Consider the following 13,888-nt stretch of genomic DNA (forward strand, 5'->3'; position numbering starts at 1 on the left):
TTGAGACCTTTATCGGGAGGCTTTTGTATGGATGCTGTTATTGATATTTTGCTGAGTTTCAAGTATGGTACATGTACATTGGGATGTGAAATCATCCAGTGTTGTTTGCATGTCTGAAGACAAGGACTTGAAGCCACGAATCCTCCTATTGTTTATTCGGGTGCTTGGGCTTATGGAGACCAGACTACGTGTAGCTCTGCATCCTTACCATCTTTCTGCCTGATATATCCCATCAACATTGCCCTGCCAGCTTGGTGTAATAAGATCATTAAGATCAGGAATTCATTATAAAAGAAAAGTGTTGTGGTCCCTAGCTATGGAATCCTCAATATTAGCTGATTACAAAGCTCAAAGATCATCCGATTACTCCTACAATTACATTTAAAGCATGCAACCCTGCACCCGTTTCTATCCCACCCTCAACTGATCTTTCTAGTGGTCTCCAGTGACGTACATGTACATGTACTAGTACACTCACGGTCATATTGCTCAATTTGTTTTTTTTCTAGACCCTGGGATTTTCCAGGGGTCCAACCAACCACCATCTGATTACGATTTTGCAGACACTGTTTTGTACTTTACTTGATTAGCAAAGCTTGTGTCCATTAATATCAAGACCCATTACCTTGAACAGTGGCTAATTCTGCTGTATTGCCATAATCTGTCTGTCTGACTGACGTCATCCTGTGACGCAAAAGTCTTGTTCAGTGTAGCCAACCTAGTTCTGATAGAATTCCTGCAACCTGGGTTGTCAGAACATGGTCAGTGAATATTTGGTGTAGTGTCCGAAGAGTTAGACAGGACATGGTTGAAAAACACACACTTCTTATCCTTGGGAATTATTCTTATTGAGAATATTAAACGCAGGTCTTGCCAGTATGCCATCAAACAAAATAGTAAATAAGTTGCATCCAGAAAAACAATTGACACAAAGGGATGTGAGTAGAAAGAAGATAATAGCAAATTAGTTCACATTTGAAGAATATTTCAGGGCCTGCAGACATACATACGTACACATGTGCAGGCATGATATACATGTACAGGTACAAAGTGTGGACCTCTGCTCAGAGAGAAGTCCACATAATGTAGGGTATGATGGCGTTGTGTGGACTTGCACACTTCCACACAATGTTTTTCCTCTCTGAAAAACACTTTCAGAGGCATTTTGAGGTCAAGGTTATCTGTGGCAAAATGAAAAGGAACAGTCCAGGAAATTATTGTCAAAAATCCAGCTCAAAGGAGTTATCCTAGTTCGAGAAAAAGGAGCATTTTCCTCAAGTTTCATTAACCACAGGAGAACAAAGAAATGTCCCCACTTTGTACGTAAAACAGGTGAGGTTGTATGCACATGTCATCACTTATGTGTCTTTAGAGATGTTTGTTATCATGTTACTATTTTATGCAATTCTCCTTTGATATCAGCATTCTCCCTGTACTTGAACACACCTGACACCTGAAGCAGTATGTCATGAACTTGAGTTCTGTTTCTATCAACATGATCTCCTGATATCCCAATGATAAAAATTTTGCACTCGTTAACTTGAAGACAGGTTGATTTTGAAGAATGGTTCATAATTTTATAAGCTGCTCCATACCTTATACTGTATGTATATCTATAATTACATGTCAGGCTTGTCTGAAATGAATGTGTCAAACTCTTTGAATTGCCCAGCATTCTGTAGGACTGCATGTACATCTACTGCAACATCTCATCCAATGTTTAGTATTACAGGGTGTACTTTCGAGATATTTCTACAACATTTTTGTTATTCATTTTTGTTATTCATTATTTTATGCAAATACTGGAGTTTGGATGAACTTAAGACCTCAACAAACTAAAACAAATGTCAGTTCAGCTGTTTAATTCTTCTTGTATGACTTACTGATTTGACACTAACCGTTTTGTGCATTATGTGAAGGAGTGTTCTGTTGCTAAAGGGAAAAGTAATAAAGCTAAGGGTTTACTTTTGCTTTGTTTTTACTAATTTAGTCCAAAAGGAGTATTTTTTTCTATGTGTTGATAAATTAGGCCACTTGTCAGTCTTAATATTTTGAAATAAACAGACTGGAGTTAATCGGTTTGCATTCTGAGAACTCAAAGTATCTAGCTACTCGTAGTAACTTGCAATAAATGACTCAGTGGTAGTGTTTGGTTAACGCTGAGTGTTGACGTCATTGGAGGTCCAGGCTAGATGCCTCTGATGAATTAACTGACCTGGAAATCAGGGTGGAGCAAGTGCATCTGTTAGCAGGGACAATTAATGGATTATTGTTCTCTGGAGCCCTCAGCATGGTACATGTACATTTGGCAGTACCTGTATATGTATATGCACAATGTGGTTGCAGACTAGTACATGTAGGTGACTTTAAAAATCTGTTCAATAATTCAATCTTTAGTTCAATAGTTCAATCTTTAACATGTTCCAGACATGCATCAATTTTAAACTTGATGTATATCTATCGCTTACTGTTATTTTTAGGTTTTTTAATGGGGGGGTACACTTTTAAATGACTTTCAGAAGAAATTTCCCTGTAAAAATGATAGCTTCTGCAAATAGTCCAGAAACTCATTGATGTTTTGAACAATGATTCCTTGACTTCATTATGAAACAAAGCAACTTGATGTTATAATTTTACCCCAGACCTCATTGCATCCAAATACGCCTACATATGCATTAAGGTATTAGACGGAGAGAACCCCCCCTGCTTTGTGTTGGTCATTGTCTCGCAGGAATCTGGGGAATTCCTTTCAGACATTTTGGGGGGGATGTGTTAAGTAACAATAGTCTGGAATGTGTATAGAGATTGGACATGTTGGGGGGGTATCCCTCGGTCTCATTTCTTGCTGGGTATAGTGTGAACATGTACAATGTATGGTACCCCAGACCTCATTGCATCCAAATACGCCGGTGTGTACATGTACATGTACCGCAATGTATGGTACCCCAGACCTCATTGCATCAAAATACACCAGTGTGTACATGTACAATGTATGGTACCCCAGACCTCATTGCATCCAAATACGCCAGTGTGTACATGTACAATGTATGGTACCCCAGACCTCATTGCATCCAAATACACCAGTGTGTACATGTACAATGTATGGTACCCCAGACCTCATTGCATCAAAATACACCAGTGTGTACATGTACAATGTATGGTACCCCAGACCTCATTGCATCCAAATACGCCAGTGTGTACATGTACAATGTATGGTACCCCAGACCTCATTGCATCCAAATACGCCAGTGTGTACATGTACCGCAATGTATGGTACCCCAGACCTCATTGCATCCAAATACGCCAGTGTGTACATGTACATGTACAATGTATGGTACCCCAGACCTCATTGCATCCAAATACGCCAGTGTGTACATGTACATGTACAATGTATGGTACCCCAGACCTCATTGCATCCAAATACGCCAGTGTGTACATGTACAATGTACATGTATGGTATAAGCTCATAGTTCAGAGCTGGGGTCCTTATGTTTTACCAAACCCCAAGTGCCAGGTGAGCCAGAGACCGCTGTAGTAAGAAACTAATTGTGTCTTGGTTGATACAGGAAATCAAGAGCCTGTCCATCAGTATACAAGTATCCCTGATCTTTGGTTGTTAAAGAGTTTGTGCTGGTATATGATATGAATTTCCTCTCTCTGTCATTTATTTACATAGCTACCGGCACAGTTGTATACATGTATATGTATGTACTGTACGTACATTCAATCTACATGTAGGTTAGAATCAGTGTGGTATAGTGATGTGCCTGTACATGTAGGTTGATATTCAGATACCAAATGACACTTGGTGGCAGCAGACAAACGGTGATCCTCCCTGTATCTCTCTGTTTTATCTCTCTATTATAAATTTTGAAGTTTTTATGGGCATGTGGTCATTTAACTGGTACAGTGTATGTTCCTTAATAAATTGATTTGCACTGATCACACCAAGTCAGGCATATGCATGTACATGTATACCAGGGGTGTGAGAATTCATCTTTTTAGCTGATTTCAGCATTTTTGTTTAGTTGTTGACCCTGAATTTCAGCTTTTTTGTACACCTGGTCTAGACAATAGTATGGGAACCTTTTACATGTACATTTCAGCTTTTGCTAGCGGTTCAGCTTTAATATTAAGTAGCCACTCACACCCCTGATATACATTGGTATGTATGTAGTTCAACTTCTTTTGAGAGCCCCTCTGATTGGCTGTGTGTGTGTGTGTACTGTACAATGCACATGTACATGCATACCTAAATGATGCTTGTTAAAAACTTTATAATTGGATGACCACAGTCTACCTAGACACCATACCTCGGTAGCATACATTTACATGTACATCAGATTTTTGTCGCCATTCTTCAGCAAATCAAATCCCAAGATTCATCTACGGCTTTTGCTTTCCACATGTATAATAAGTTTGTACTCAAACTGCCTAGTCCTGTATGTCATGTACATGCATGTACAAGAGTTGTTAATTTCTGTGCATATACATGTGTGTACATGTCAGTGTTTATTCTGGCTATTTGTAGCTTTAAGTATAGAGGAAGGACACTGGAGGAGTTACATGTACATGTACAACTCTGACACTTCAAAGTGCTTGATGATTGTCTCCACCGGGTCAGGCAAATAATAGAAAAGATTCGAAAAATGCTTGATTACTGCCTGCAGCTCACCTGGACAAGTGGGACCAGTAATGCCTTAGTGACTCTTGTGGTGTAATTTTGCTTGCAATTATCTGCAACTTATTGCTGTGAGTAGGAAATAGAGAGAGAAAAATCCCTCAGACGTTAGATCTACTTTTGCCATTTTGAATAAACTTTTTTATTTTGAGATACTGTTCAATTATAATTGCAAATTTGTAATTTCATTCTCCTCCGTCCAAAACATCAGATTTCAAAGACTTGATACCTTGACTGACCAACAACATGTTGACCACTACTGGAAAGCTACATGTAAGTTCAAAACAAACAAAATGTGCTATTTCATCACAAGGAGGTGATCATGAGATCTCATAAAATACACTTTTGTATAAACGCCGTAATGAAAATGATGCAGACAAAACACAAAACCTTATTAACAACTTGGCTATTTATTCCCAAAATAACTTCAGAAGAAAGTGTTCATTAAGGGAAATAACTGCACATGAATATTTAGGGCACGCGGCATAATTAACACAAGCAATTGTGTAAGCATTAAATTTGATCTTGTGATGAGACCGTACCAACCACAAACAAAGCATGAATATTCAAATTCCTATACTTCAGTACACAAAGTTCTTCTTCTTCTGTGTTTTAAGGAACAGGTCAAAATAAGTTTCCCTGGACAGTTTGACCTCAGAAACCTTCCCAGATAAAGTCAGGTTTTGCAATCTTCGAAAACTTAATCTTTTCACTTTGAGTTACATGTAAACAATGTCAAAGGCTACTGTACGTGCACAGTTTAGTTCTAGATAAATTCAGGTCATCCTGAAAGGAGACACCTGATTTAGTAGCCTCATCCCCTGAGGTGATTTGTGATATGTATGACATAAATCACTCAAATTGAAATGGATCATGCCCGTATACATGTTTTGGACAAATGTTTCAAATTGTCCATAACAGTTATCAATTTGAATCCATAAACTCTGTTCCACTCTTAAAAATGAAATAAAAAATCTAGTGCAGTAAAGCTAGATGTCTGGGAATTGGATGTTTGTGAGAAAAAGGGATGATGAGAGTGTGACTGTGGCATGACCTACGTAGGGAATTTGGTGTAATATGACTGAGGAGCAAATAGTTGTGGTCAACTATAATGGACTGATGAAGTCAGTGTGTCAATGTGCCCATACTAGCGCTGTACATGTATGCTTGTCTACCCTGAGTCTCTCTCTCCATGCAATCATATTTGGATGTCATTGGTAAATTGTGCCAGCGATGGAGCCATGCTGAAGTATGGAGGATAGACTTTAACATGTGAACAGATGAATGGATTTAAGATGGTCCTGAATAGGACCTTGGCAACAGTAGTGAAAGTACAAGGTTCATGTAGCAAACGTGCCGGTCTTAATTTGTAGCAGCACTGAGCATGCTCGCATTGTTCTGAGCATAGGTTTGAGCATGTGCAATACTGCTACCACCAGTGTCTCAAAGTCTTTCATTCCCACATTTCTCAGACTTGGTGAATAATCTATGTATGATAACTTTTTCCTCATATAATGTAGAGTTTATGCATGTAATACACGCTGGTGGCTGTCTCTTGAGGTTTGATGGATGTTAAAGACGTAGAGTTAGTGTACAAGAACATTGGAGTTGGAACCTTATCCAAAAGCAGATGTATGGTACCATGGTACTTTGATAAAGAGTAATGTACATTATGAAAACAATTACTTAATCATGGAGAGGATCAACAAACAATAAGGAAACAGAACTGTTAGTTACTGATTGCTTGTTGTGTTAATGTGATTACACAGCTGCCTGTACCAATCATTGTCTGGGATGTTCTCTTAAACTGTACTAGTGGGTACAAAATTTAGCCAAGACCCATTATAAAGAAAACACTATCCATGTACTTTATGAACTCCAGCATAACATAGTTACATGTACATATATGTATATTGTAATTTAAGCCTTCTACATGTTTCTATGCAAGCTTGTGTTTTTTTTCTCACAAACTTTTGGGTATCCCAGAGCAACCATTCTATTGGTGAAGGGAAACCCTGTGTTTAGGCATGGGACATTTCTGATAAAAAAGACCGACTTGTTTGGATGTTATGCACTTAGAAAAATGAATTTTAGAGTTCCCCTATTCAACAATGCACAACATTACCGTGCATTATCATTTAATAACACTGGCTGTGATTTGATTATGCCTGCTGTGTAAAAACGTGCTGGCACTTGGATCCTATTGGTCAAGAGTCTGTGTGTGACGTGACACACAGATCTCCCCCCTCAGAATTCCATAAAGGGAGATTCTTCTGACACAAGGAATATACCATGTGTAAATGGACAGGGGTGTTTGGGAAAAATGAGGTAAAATTCTTGAACAAAATCCTTGAAAAGTGATTGAATATTGACTCTTTTTGACTCTCTGACTGAATGAATGCTGACAATCCCCTCACCTGCAGCTCGGGCATTAGTCGTGTCTATTCTCCTGAGCTGGTCTGAATTCTAAACAAGCCAGGGGGGGATCCTGCTTCAACATTTTTTCTGATATTGCTGCAGTGCAATTTGAACTTTAGAAGTTTTTAGAGTAACTCTTTGCAGTCATTTTGACACCATTTTTGCCAAAACTGGACATACTGTTCTCGCGCAACATGCATTTTCCAAAGACAGGTCAGCCAAAAATTTCCCCCTGTGTTGTTCAATACATGTACATGTACATGTGTACTGGCATGCATGTAGCCATGAACTTCAAATGACCTTAACAACAAAACTATACACCCAATTGGGTTCAAACTTCATATTTATATTTATAATGGTAAGGTTTAATTGTCTCTACATGCATGCCAATTTAAAAAATATTTAGACATGGCACAGCAGAATTCCCCCTCCACCCAGCTATGAGATGGGCCAAAATAACCTGGTTCTTCAGGGTTAAATGCATATTTGTTTGAGACTGGCCAAGCATTTATATATTCCCTGATCAAAAGTTATTGTGGTACCAGTCCTAAATACTGGTACTGATGAATAGTGGACATGTGGTTGCAATGAGCCACTAGGTGTCTGTGTGAGAATTGTAACCCAGTCAGTGGCACAAATTATAGAACCCATAAACTGCATAATATGCCACATTAGCTCATCAGGCACACACTTGGTTAACATGCAGTCTTAGTCTATACATGTACATGTACATTCAATTATAGTAGCAAGGCCTTAAACACCCAGTTTATACCTGTAACTCAAGTTTAAGTCAGGTTATGAGCAAAAAAGTGTGGATGTATAGGCCAATATTTATATTATAATAGATTAGATGACAATCTTTGTCATTGCAGGGTGGTGTATTGTGTACAGTTGAGGTTAGTCCCAATACAGGGAGCCTTTCATAAGCTGTATATAACTAAGCTGATCCATGCTGTAATGAATCCCTATTGGCCACTCAATTAAGAGGATGATTACTCAGTCCTCCTTAGTCAAGCCCTGATGCACCCTCTTTCATTAAGAGAAAACTGATAGCAATGTTCATTCCGAAAGATAATAACAACACAAAATAGTTCTTATCAAGTGCATAATACCATTAAAGTGACTGTGCACTATATTATCATTTTTCTGGCACATTGGGCTCACAACTGAACATTCCTAAAACCATCTCATTTCCCTGGGGAATATACTAGCTGATGCTGCCACATCAGTCACAAACAGCTAACATAATCCACCCTCACAGGTACCCATCTACTCCTGGGTGGAGAGAGGCTGGTAGGGCTAAAGTGACTTGTCTGCCACCAGCTGGATTCGAACCCCTGACCTAATGAATCAAAATCTACAAACCCTAACCACTGGGCCACATGCCCACGTGAAGATGATGCAAAGTTGACATTCTCTGTTAGGGACAGTGACCATTTAGACGCGGTTTGAAAAGGGCTCCCCCCCTGTAGCCCACCCGGTATAATGCCTGCCCGGTATTCAGCCTACTCCAGGCCGGTATAAGGCCTGTCTGCACATTGGCATTTCAAAGTCCCTGATGAAAGGCTTCCCCCAACATGCTTGCACAGATGAATAGGGGTCTAAGTGGATTAGTGTAAACATTGTATAGAGCTGAAGGATTAAAAACAACAAGCAGGTTCCTTCTGGGATAGATTACATTTACCAGTACTTGCAAACAATAGACCCCAGGATGGAAAAGTTCGAGATCAACAACCAGTCCAGCATCCCAGGCCGGTAGCCAGACCGGTATGAAAGGGGTTTTTGCAACCGGGCGAGCTTACCTGGGGGCCCTTTTCAAACCGGGTCTAAATGGTCGCCGGCCCTTACCCATCCTACTCAATTTTCCTGAAGAATTTGAACCATCTCCATATCTTGCTGATGCTTACTAAGTCTGTGATGTGGCAGCATGTTAGATACATGTGATTGTGGAACGTAAGATGGTTAAAGCGTCCATGAAGACCTCCATGGACAAATTAAACATGGATGGCTAATTAATTGGTTAAAATAATCAAATAGTATGCCAATAACATGATAGGGATGTAGAAATGGATTAAAATTCCCTTAATTATACAGACCCCTCAAATGAATGTTTTAATTCTGACAAATAATGGTGTTATGTGTAACGTACATTTGAGAACCCACAATAGTAGCAGAATTATAGTCAGGCACCCTGTGTCTGGACCTAAGAGAAGTATGGACGTTGGACACGCACAATTTACTAGCCTGCTGAATGTTCAAACGTAAAATACGTACACATACATGAATATACATGTACACGAAAACGTTGTCTGCGTGCATTGTGAAAGCACTGCACACATGGTACGTTTACCGCGTAACCTGTTGATGTTGTGGTGTACATAAATGGGGCACAATGACCCATGGATTGGAATAGCCCGGCCTAAGCATTTCTTATCCTTTGCCCTTTTTTCATGAAGGCACTTCTTCGCATTGTTCACAGGCTTTCTTTGATTTCCCAAAGATTGCGGGCGTGGCACCTCCCTTTAGCAATCATATAAACCTAATTCCAAATGAGTCGTACATGTACATGTTTGGAGGAAAACACTGTGGCTCGAAATCTGCATTGCACAGTTGGGAGCTTGCTGTCGGTCCAGACCATTTGGCTCTGGTCATCCTGACTTTCGATGTCCTAATTCATCTAAAGTTTGCATCTCAATTGGAAAGTATGCTGGTTTGTCCCATCTTTAAAGGTGTTTCCCCAGCCTGTGGCAAAACATCTGGTTGGCATGATCTCTAAACCTCCCCCAAATTGGAGTGAAGTTTCTGAACTCAACCCAAGACAAGCATTGATGTTCTAGCAGCATGTGATGATGCCTTCTTAAATGTACGTCACAGATATGCAAATTGTCTATGTTAATGAGATACCTCTTGGGGGCTGGGTTATTTCGCCAAAACCTTTTTTAAAAATGTTTCCCGTTTACATGTATTAATCAAAACAACAACTTTTATATTCTGGATATTGTTTAAAAATGTATCAGTTTCAATTTTTTGTATATATCAGTATATGCTGAATATTGTCGTCCTGAAAGCATAATTCCATAACAACACTGACCAAAATCAGTTAATGTGTGCGTAAAAGCTCCATGGGAGTAAAAAGGCACAATGGCTTCAAAAATACAAACAAGGAAACTCCGCAGATAGCCTGGAACCAATTGCAAGCCACTGTAAGGGCTCCCCAAACCTAGCAGTGTTGCCCGTTATCCTAGCGGATGATATCTTTCATTTATTTATTTTTTATTCATTTATTTATTGTAATTAATAGACCTATAGGACCAAAATGAATGAAAATCATTAAGCTAACTGAGAAACACAGGCAACAAGCTGGAACGATAAAAGGCTTGCCGCATTGCTCCTCAACTAAAAGAACGGAACAGAAGCCTTCAAAGAGGCCCCACGTACATGTATGGAGTGAAACGTTTATTAAACCATATTTCATGTTGTAGACCACAGCCCCGGCCCCGCATACGGATTTGTAATATTTAGACTGCCCCTTGGCCAACAAATGAACTCCATCGGGGCCTAAAATTATGCCAAAGTTACGGATTAAGCCCTTGTGCCTCAGAAATGTTATGCCCTCGTATTTTGTGCTCACCACCTTTAAAAAGGCATTAACTTTGTCAACATTGCTGTTAAACTTTGCCACTTCGTCAGTTGACTTAAGTAGGTCCCAACTTTACTTCTGTGTAAAAGTTGACACACTTCCACTATGTGAGCATGAGATGCATCCCATATCATATTGGCAGTGCATAATAGCGCATCTGCCACTGTGAGGTGGTCAGGAACACAAATTGTTTGTGCCGCACTGAAGAATTACAATGTGTGGAGACTGCAATGCTATTGATAGTAAACTGTCCTGAATGTCACAGATTTTCCAGCCACCCTTATAAACAAAATCCATCAGTTCATTTTGTATTCCAAAATTGGGTAAAAACGCGTCTCTCAAACGCCTGATAAATGAATGACCAACCAAAGAAACTTTGACCTTCATTGTCAACGCAGCTCCACCTATTGTTGCCATTGAAAGTGCAGCCTATCCTTACATGATGGACACAGGGAAGAACTTGCACATTACACAAAATGGGAACTAAAAAGTGAAATCACCTGGTGAATCACCAATTCTCACAGCGTGTTCTTAACACCAAATGTTACAAAGAAGCGCAAGAAAAACAGCTCAGTAACAGCGAACACAAGCGCTGTATTTTTGTTTTTGTCTGAAAGGCAGCATGTAATGGCGAATGAACTGCACTGAACTCATTACCTGTTGTGCATTGTTAATGAACAAAACTTTCCACCAACCACGTACATGCTCATTGCATGTCGACAGGCATGGCATGAGACTCACCGGCCAATGACCGTGCGCCACTGCCTCATGCTGCTTGCATAATTAGGGATCATTGCAAGTTTTGTTTAATACCACTTAATGTTGCTATGTAAACATGGATGTAAGGGATGAAAGCCTAACTTTTTTGGGACCGCGTTCCATAAAGCAGATGAAACTTGCACTTAATCTTTATGTAATTTGCAATTACTAATAAACACCACTTCTCACAGGCCCTTTAATCATTTAATTAAATACATAAATTTGTAAAAGTGGATCTTGCTTATAGGGTCTCAAGAAAAAAGTTGAGCTTTAAAAAACAGTGGGTCATGTTTTTTTTTAAAGAAAAAAATGCTGATTGAGAATGTCACTTAAGAGCCTGGTGCCTGTTTCATCTTGATATGGCTTCCTTACATGTATGTGTATGGGGTAACAGTTTCTGACAAATTGAGAGAAAAGTCTAACAGATTATGAAATGATGCTTTCATCTCATTGGATTGAATACAAAAAGAGTTTTTACCTTTATAACATGGTTGTTTCAGTTCATTTTAGCTCTTTGAATCGGGGGAGAAATTCAGCAGTTTTGAAGAGTTCAGTGAAAGAACTTTCTCTTTGAATGCATTTTACCAGTAGATGTGAGAAGCAGACTTGATCCTCATTTTGCTGTAGCAAGTGACAGGTTTCAATCATAGCTATCAAATAACGCAATCGGCCATAGGGTTCTGGGGTGTGTGAGGCTACAGTGCCTTATCCAACCAGCTAGAGCCAGATGGAATGCGTGGGCGTCTAGTGAGTGGGTGTACAGAGTGTTTACGCTGTCTAAGGGAAAAGGGAATAAAGGACATGGGATGGAAAGAAAAAAAAGGGGCTAGGATATTATTGAAAACCTGTCTGGCTGTTTCCTCAGGTAGATTACACATGCATCTGAAGATATCGGCTTGGGTTGTAGACTTTTTAAGCTACATGCATGTGTATTTAGCTGCAACTGTCAAGTAGAGATTTTTTATCGTGGGGTTTTGGGGAGAAAGATGGGGACTACGATGGAATATAGGGAGGATGAGACTATGCTGAGAATGGATAGGGAGGAATGTCCTCCTGTGTGTCTGTGCCATTGACTACATGTAGGATGGATGCTGACCATGTGTAAGTACATGTACTGTGCTGTACAGTGTTTGTAGCCTTGGCTCTCAGTTGGTTCTCATTGTTCAAGTTCTTGTGTTTAGAACTAGAGCTTCCTGTACATGTACATTAAGTAATCTTTAGCAGGTGGGAGGGGCAAATTAGCCAATGTACATATCACTGAGAATATGTACAGATGTAAACAGAGCTGGAGAGCACAGATTCATTACTAAGATCATCCTAAGTAGTGGCTTGGCTTAGTAATGTATTAATGCATATAAAAATGGTTTATTGGAAAAATATGAGTGATATTCTGTATAGGCAGTATGTTGTCTATTCAGCTGTTCGGTTTAAAGGAGAATGGAATTTGCCACAGTACATGTATATACTTGTACATGTATTTTTTTTGGGGGGGGGAATGCCGAGTTTTGAAGTCAAAGATACATGTGTAATTCACTGGTATATAAGATAATGTGTGGTTCTAAATTAAAACATATTGTGTTCCATTTAAATGTGTTACATGTACCGGTATGTTCCATTAAGTAAAACACACTACACCAAAAAGTTAGAAGTTGTGTTTTCTTTGTAAATACATAGATAGTGTGGAAGGAACGGTTCCAGTTTTGTAAAAGGATCAAACTTATGAAATATGATTATTTCCTTATCTGTCTTATTGCAAATTCTGAATGGTAATGAAATCAGAAGGATTGGAAATGGCTTATGTCACGTGTGGGCGTCTACCAGTCAGTGGCCTTATTCATGTAATGACTATACCACTGAGTTTTGCCCGCGTTGGCACTTTCTTTGATTTCCAACTTGTTTGGTCACATATTCAGTTGTAACCTATAGTGGTAAAAAAAGACAAATAGAGAAGGAAAATTATTACACACACCTTAAAGAAATAAAAAAATAAAGGGCCAAATTTGAGAGGGTTTAGTAAAATTCATTCAACTCCAAATATTAAGTACAATGTACAATGCAATAATTTGTCAATTACCATCCAGATTTCACCAGGTATATATGGGTTCATATAATAAGAAGAGAAGAAGTAAGACATTTTCCATTGACCATAGGTTCAGTATCAGTGCCTGACCTGACATTAAGTGACCCTGGCAAACATGATGTACAGGTGGCCAGTTACCTGTACACATATTGTTACATACATACACATAGAATGTACATGTACATGTATGTAGGAACCTATGCTGCATGGCCATTCCCCTATTGTCAGTCCTTCATATCATCAACATCAATTTCGTAATCTCACACTACATTTAGGAAGCTAGTCTTTATTAACGTCCACTTACTTACTA

General features: G+C 39.2%; 1 protein-coding gene across 6 annotated transcripts in view; it reads left to right on the forward strand.

Annotated features, from left to right (window-relative positions):
- LOC110980534 (uncharacterized) overlaps window positions 1-13,888 on the forward strand; it is a 140,298-nt gene that overhangs the window by 51,986 nt on the left and 74,424 nt on the right. The window contains exon 1 of one of the 6 annotated variants that reach the window (XM_087146465.1): window positions 12,239-12,599. The exons of the other annotated variants lie outside the window; for them this stretch is intronic. The gene's annotated coding sequence lies outside the window, so the exon portion shown is untranslated. Of the gene's footprint in view, window positions 1-12,238; window positions 12,600-13,888 lie in introns of those variants that run through there. 6 annotated transcript variants of the gene reach the window in all.

Source organism: Acanthaster planci, linkage group LG01, assembly GCF_054643075.1.
Source record: "Acanthaster planci isolate LZ-2023a linkage group LG01, COTS_SCS, whole genome shotgun sequence".
NCBI lineage: Eukaryota > Metazoa > Echinodermata > Asteroidea > Valvatida > Acanthasteridae > Acanthaster > Acanthaster planci.